The 7910-nt window shown below is 33.1% G+C and overlaps 1 pseudogene; it reads right to left on the bottom strand.

Moving 5' to 3' along the window:
* Positions 1-6233: 6233 nt before the first annotated feature.
* LOC100472894 lies at positions 6234-7223 on the bottom strand (annotated as a pseudogene).
* Positions 7224-7910: the final 687 nt, after the last annotated feature.

The following is a 7910-nucleotide window of genomic DNA, read 5'->3' as shown; positions in this document are numbered from 1 at the left end:
AATAGGTGAAGAAGTATATCATGTTGGGTTTCCTGGGTGGCTCACTCGGTTAAGCATCTGCTTTCAGCTCAGTTATGATCCCAGGGTCCTGGGATTGAGCCCTGCATTGGGCTCCTTTCTCAACAAGGAGCTTCCTTCTCCCTCTGCCACTTCCCCTGCTTGTGCTCTCTTGCTTGTGCTCTCTCTCTCTGAGTCAAATAAATAAATAAAATCTTTAAGAAATAGTATGTCATGTTGATGAAGGAAGGCTGATGACTGTATAGAAAATACACTGGAGTGTGGAGTCTGACATCTAAGCAGATGAGAAATATCAGTATGATATTCTCCATCAGAGGCACTAAAAAGAGGAAGATGACAGCAAGAAAACAGAAAGTGTCCTTTTGACCATATTGGAAAAGACAAAGAAGTATAAAATCTGTCCCAACATGTTGATTCCTTGTCTTCATGCTTAAATTGAAATATCAAAGTGATAATATTTGAGAATTCCATATAACATTTTTTGTTACTCTTTTATTGACTCCTTCATGATTTCCCCAGAGAGGTGATTGTGGACATTGCCTAGTCTCTTCTTCTTTTTTTAATAAACTAATTTATTTTTATTATATTAAGTTAGCCACCACACGGTACATCTTTAGTTTTTGATGTAGTGTTCAGTGATTCATGAGCTGTGTAAAAGCCCCTGTGCTCATCACAACACATGAATATGAATCATTTAAATACAATTTAATATTTATTAACTTTGATTTAAGGAACATGTTAAGAATGATCAGCTTATAATATCTGAAATATATAAAGAACTTTACAACTCACTACCAAATTAACCTCACAAAAAATCTGATTCAAATGGGTAGAGGGCCTGAATAACATTTTTCCAAAGATGTACACATGACCAACAGACACATGAAAAGTTGCTCAACATAAATAATTATCAGGCAATTGTAAATCAAAACCACAATGAGATATTACCTTACACAAGTCAGAATTACTAGTAACAAAAAGACAAGAAATAACAAGTGTTAATGAGGATGGGGAGAAAAATAAATCCTCATGTTGGTGAGAATGTAAAATGGTGCAGCCACTGTGGAAGACATTATGGAGTTTCCTTAGAAAATTAAAATAGAAATACCATATCATCCAGTAATTCCACTACTGGGAATTTACCTGAAAAAAAGGAAAACAAAATTAGAACAGATATACACACCACAATGTTTATTGCAGCATTATTTACAATAGCCAAGATATGGAAGCAAACTAAGTGTCCCTTTATAGATGAATGGATAAAGAAAATGTGGTATATAATTTAAGAAACAAAACAAACAGAGAAAGTAAGAGAGAGAGATGCAAACAAAGAAATAGACTCTTAACTACAGAGAACAAACTGGTGGTTACCAGAGGAGAGGTGGGTGAGAGGACAAGTTAAAAAAAAATAAAGATGCGGTATATATACAAAATGGAATTTTACCCAGCCATTATAACATGGATAGATATAGAGGGCATTATGCTAAGTGGATAAGTCAGACAAAGACAAATACCATATGATTTAACTTATATGTGGAGTCTAAAAACAAAACAAAACAAATAGAAAACAGAAAGAGACCCTAAGTATAATGAACAAACTGATAGTTGCCAGTGAGGAGGGAAGTGGAGGGATGCACAAAATGGATGAATGGGAGTGGGAGGTTCAGAATTCCACTTCTAGAATAAAGAAGTCACAGAGGTAAAAGGAACAACGTAAAGAATATAGTTAATGGTATTTTGATAGCGATGTATGGTGATAAATGGTAGCTACACTTGTGGTGAGCATAGCATAAAATTATAAAGTTGTTGAAACACTGTGTTGTATATCAGAGACTAATGTAAAATTGTGTGTCAATTATACTTCAATTTAAAAAAAAAGAAAAAAGGGGTGTCTGAGTGGCTCAGTCAGTTAAGTGTCTGCCTTTGGCTCAGGTTATGATCACAGGGTCCTGAGATTGAGCTCCAAGTCAAGCTTCCTGCTCAGCAGGGATGCTGCTTCTCCCTCTGCCCCTCCCCCTGCTCATGCTCTCTCTCTCAAATAAATAAATAAATAAAATCTTTAAAAAAGAAAGAAAAAAGATAATTTCAATAGAATATGTAAACTTTGCATTTTTAAAAAGATTTATGTACTTTTAGAGAGAGAGAGTGCATAAGCAGGAGAAGCAAAGGGAAGGGAGAGAAAATCTCAAGCAGACGCCATGCTGAGCACAGAGTTTGATGGGGGGCTCAATCTCAGGACCCTGAGGTTCTGACCTGAGCTGAAATCAAGAGTTGGATGTTCAATTGACTGAGCCACCCAGGAGCCCCAACTTTCACTATTCTTGTTGAACATAGTACTGGAAATTCTAGCTAGAACAATCAGACAGTGTAAAGAAAGAAAAAGCATCTTAACCATAGGAAACAAACTGAGGGTTGCCAAAGGGAAGGTGGGTGGGGGATGGGGTAACCAGGTGATGGACATTGAAGAGGGCACTTGAAGTAATGGGCACTGGGACTTTTTTGCAACTGATGAATAACTAAATTCTACCTCTGAAACTAATAATACAGTACATATTAATTTTTAAAAATCATCTAATTTAGAAAGGATGCAATAAATCAATCTTTATGTTCAAATTATATGAACTTATATACAGAAAATCCTAAACACTCAAAAATATTAGAACTAGTCAACAAATTGATTAAATTTGCAGGATATGGTAGCAATAAAAAATATATGTTGTGTTTCTATACACTAGCAATGGACTAAATGGGAAAGAAATAAACAACTTCACAATAGCATCAAAAATGATAAAATACTCAGGCATAAGTTTAAGACAGTTCAAACTACAAGACTCTGAAACAAACTGACTTTATATGCCCACCAAAAATTGTTGTACAGGAAGTTTTATGGAAACTCAGTGATGAAAGGATAATTTCATCAATGAACTTTGGGAAAACTGGGTAACCACAGGGAGAAAGATTAATTTGGACTTCTCTCTTACACCACTCACAGAAATTAGCAAAATGGATTAAAATCTTATGATCTGAAAACATTAAAAAACCCTAGAAGATAGCAAGAAAAAATCTTCCTGACATTAGTATGAGGTATTTTTTTGATATGACACCAAAACCAAAAGCAACAAAAGCAAAAATCAACAAGTGAGAGTACATTAAATTAAAAATTTATGCAAAGAAAATAAATAATGGACATTTGGGCTCTTTCCATTCCAATACCATCTGGTATTGTGTGTCAACTGTACACAAATAAAGAAAATTTAAATATAAAAAAAATTAATTTAAAAACTTAAAAAATGGTAGTTATGTGACATGATGGAAATGTTAGCTAATGCTGTTATGGAAATCATATTGCAATGTATTGTGTAAAGTCAACACATTACACACCTTAAATTTAAATAATGTCATATTTAAAAAATGTCTCAGAAAAGTTGGAAAATATTTTCAAGTTTAAAAATGTTATTTGCTTCAAAGAACAATATGGTTTATAGATATAAATCTGGACACAATCAATGTGGAAATTATTTAAAACATAAGTTTTTTAATGTATTATTCATTCATTATAATGGGGATTCATGGGGATTTATTTTTTCTTGATAATAACTGCAATTTAGTTTTGCAAACTTATGTCAATGTGTTTTATATGAAATAAAAATGATTTACACTCATAAGAAAGACAATTTAAAAATTAAATATTATTTTAAGCAAATTCAATTGAAATTTTAAAAAATATATTGATCACTAAGATATATATTTTGTGTATGAAACCATTTTGGAAACCACTTCACATTATTCCATAACAACGAACATTTTCTTATCCTATGTACCAGAGATTCCACTCATAGTTATAAATTTAATAAAAACTTATTTACTGAAAAACATAGAGATAGATTTAAACACAATGTTTAAACTTCATATTTGTAAATAACAGAAAACTGGAAATAATTCAAACATACATTCACCAAAACAATGGACACGTATGTAGTTTAAAGTGGTCCAGAGTTAGATTCAACTATATTAATGAAAACAAACAAAAAACCCCACTGTGTGACAAAAATTCAGAAAAATGACCCACAGCATGATTTTTTATAAAGCTCAAAACAATAAAAGTTAACATTCTGTAATTTTACATATAGATTTGGAGATATTATAAACATAACAAAATAACGAGCTCAGTATTTAAAATAATTGGGGTGGTAGGGAGGTAATATATGGAATAATATTAAAGAGACCAATCTTTTTATTGTTTTAGTTCTCAGGATGAGTGGTTGGCTTGGCAGTGCACATTTTAAAAAATTAAGCTAACTATAATGGGACATTCATGGAAAAATGAATGCACTGTATCATGAAGGAAGACTAAATACTTCTACATGCCATTGCAAACTGTTACTATTCAGACTTTTGACAATGGATATAAAGATATTATCAAAGAATCTCTAAAACGTTTCACAGAAAATACATTTTTCTTGCCACTATCACTGCTCACTTAGACAGAAAACCAGTATTCATTTTATTAGCCATCAAATTATATTAACTTTAAATTTAGCACCAGATGTTTTAGCACACAAATACATTAATTTATCATCAACATTTAGGAACCAAGAAGTCATCACATATTGAAGCTTTAGGTGCAAGTTATCAAGACCACTTTGGAAAGCAATTTGAATGTTTCTATCAAACAATCTATGACCAAGCAATTTCACTCTTAGCAATATGACCAAAAAACTGACTTTATATGCCCACCAAAAATTGTTGTACGGAAAGTTTTATGGATGTTTTATTCACAACAGCAAAAGTATCCATCAACACATGAAAATTATTGTGATATATTCATATGGTAGAATGCCACAATACAATAAAAGGATTGTCTTATCAGGGCATGTAAAACTATGGTTCAATATTATGAACATGTTTAATAAATGTAGTTGGACACACAAAAAATAAGTTATTCTTTGTTCAGTCAATGAATACTTTTACTCAAACACAATGAGTAACAATGAGTACCATAGTTGGGACAAAGAAGCCAACATCAAAGGAGAAGAGGGGACTCAAAGATGGAAATATTTTTGCTGTCGTTTTCCACAGCTGTATTTTCAGTAATTCCATTCTGCAGATGCTCAGATCTGAGCCTAATTCTGAACTTATTTAATCCCCTCACACTTCATATTCCATTTGTCCAGATGTTTTCCTTATATCAACCTACTGAATCTGGTCACTTCATACTTGTCTATCATTACCATCCTGGCACAAAACATTTCCTTGTCAGAACTAGACAGCTGCAATTGCTTCCCAAAGACCCATTTCAATTCTCTCTGCAATCCCTGAAATAGTTTCCTACTGTATTAGATCAAATGCCAAAATCTTACACTGCTTTACTTTACTTCTCAAGTTCTGACTCCATTATATCTACTCCTTTCCCGCAATATGTTAATTTACTCCTCGATCTTCTTTGACTCTTCCAGGCATGTTCCTTGATCAGAACTTTCTCATTCCCTTCTTCCTCTACCACATATCCATTCAACATACTTTCTAACCTCCTTTAAGTCTTTAACCAAATACCACATCCTTAGTTTGCCTTTTTAGGAAATTTTATATTAAATTGGAAATCCCTCATTGTAATGTCTTTGTTTACTTTTATGACAAATATTACTCTGATATACTATATATAGTCTTCCTACATTGAAATGTAAATCTCATGAGATCAGGGATCTCAGTCAATTTATATTTTTGAAAACTCTTATATCACTAGTTCCTGTGACAGTGCAACACACACAGTTAAAGTACTAACATATTTGTTAAGTGAAAAAATAAATGAATGGACTATATAATTTGTTCTATGTTACTATGTGCTCATTTACAGAATCTCTTGATGTCATATGTTTGGATAGATTATATGCTCTATGAATTGCATTTCAGGTGTTACAAGGACAATTCAAAATATTTTTGATATGGAAACATTGGGGTAGCAGGATTGAATTATATAGTTTTAAAAGTTAAACAAGTTTGACAATCACACTCGTTCTCTAGGTCTATATAAAAAAATCATCTAGTTCCAATAATGGTATTTTAGTTATTTCTGAAACTAAAAGGGAATCAAGGCATTTATCAATTTACGTAATAAACATTTATTGAATGTTACATTGAATGTTATATCATTCTAGGCAGTATTCTAGCACAATTTTTTATGTTGTTCAATCTTAATCAATAAGGGGTTTCAAAAGTCATATTTTCTGTACAAACATACACACCTCCAGCATTCTCCTTATGGCCCTGATCACCTCTTTATTCCTCAGGCTATAAATAAATGGTTTCAGAAGAGGTGTGATGATGCTGTAAAACACAGCCACTGCCTTATCCTGTTCTGGAGAATGCAAGGAGTGTGGCCTTGTATAGCTGTATAGAGTAGTCATATAAAATAGGCTTGCCACAATCAGGTGAGAGGAGCAAGTGGAGATAGCTTTTGTCTGTCCTTTACCTGAGCTCATCTGGAGCACAACAGTAAGCACACGGGCATAGGATGCTAGAATGGCCATGAATGGTAGCAGGAGGATAATAAGCCCACTCAGAAGGACTGTGTACTCATACTGGGAAGTGTCCTGACACACCAATGGCAAAAGGGATGGAATTTCACAGAAAAAGTGGTTAATGATCCAAGACCTACAGAATGGAAGTTGAAATACATATAATGTATGTACTAAAGCATTGATAGAACTACTCAACCATGTACATGTGACCATGAACCAACAGATCTTCTTGCTCATGAGTACAGGATAGTGTAAAGGATGACAGATGGCTACATATCGATCATAAGACGTGAAACCAAGAAGAAGGGCTTCAGTTCCACCAATGGCCAGGAACATAAAAGTTTGAATCTCACAACCTAAAAATGTAATGGTCTTATTGTTTGACAAGAAGTTAGTCGTCATCTTGGGCACTGTGGTGGAGATGTATATCATGTCAATAAAGGAGAGCTGATTGAGTAGAGAGTACATTGGAGTGTGGAGTCTGGTGTCCAGTCGAATGAGAAGGATCAGTATGATATTTCCCATCAGAGCCACTGAAAAGAGGAGTGCAATGGCAACAAAGAGGAATGCGTCCATTTGACCGTATTGGAAAAGACCAAAAAGTATAAAATACGTTTCAGTACTTTGATTTCCTATCTTCATGACTTAAATCAAAATGTCAAAGCAGATAATATTTGCAAATTCCATGTAACAGCACTAACTGCCTTTTAAAAAAAAACAAAATGATTGTTATTAAATTCAATAAGGATTTATTCAATAAACCTAGGTGGATATATCACTGTTCATTTAAATAATGGAATCTGTGTCTATTGATTGATACACTTTACAAAAGACAAAATAAAAATAAAGGTTGTTATTGAATGTACAATTTATAATTTGAAATTGAAAACAAAATAAACATTAAGATGATTTGCCCACATGAATTATTTTCCTCTTTTGTGAATGTCTTCAATACAATAAGTTGAACCAGTATTCTCTTTTTATAAAAATATTATTTTGCAGGGCATCTGGGTGGCTTAGTCAGTTTAGCATCTGCTCTCAGCTCAGGTCATGATCCCAGCGTCCTGGGATTGAATTCACCATTGGGCTCCCTGCTCGGTGGGAAGGCTGTTTCTCTTTCTTCCTCTGCCAATGTCACTGCTTGTGCTCTCACTTTCTGCTTCTCTAAAAACTAAATAAAATATTTTTAAATATTATTTGGTTTAATTCACTCATAAAAGTGATAAATTTGGCACAACAGATTTGGTCAAGTATAACTTTTTAAATGTTTCTTTTCTGCACTTCACAATTTTTAATTTGTATTGCCTGTCATTTGGTATAAAATATATTAACTTTTGTATGGAAGCAATATTAAAGCCCTAATAAATTATTGAT

The sequence above is a fragment of the Ailuropoda melanoleuca genome, unplaced genomic scaffold (genome assembly GCF_002007445.2).
Source record: "Ailuropoda melanoleuca isolate Jingjing unplaced genomic scaffold, ASM200744v2 unplaced-scaffold7480, whole genome shotgun sequence".
Classification (NCBI taxonomy): Eukaryota; Metazoa; Chordata; class Mammalia; order Carnivora; family Ursidae; genus Ailuropoda; species Ailuropoda melanoleuca.
The sequence above is the reverse complement of the archived record's forward strand: the minus strand, read 5'-3'. Positions and strand labels throughout refer to the sequence as shown.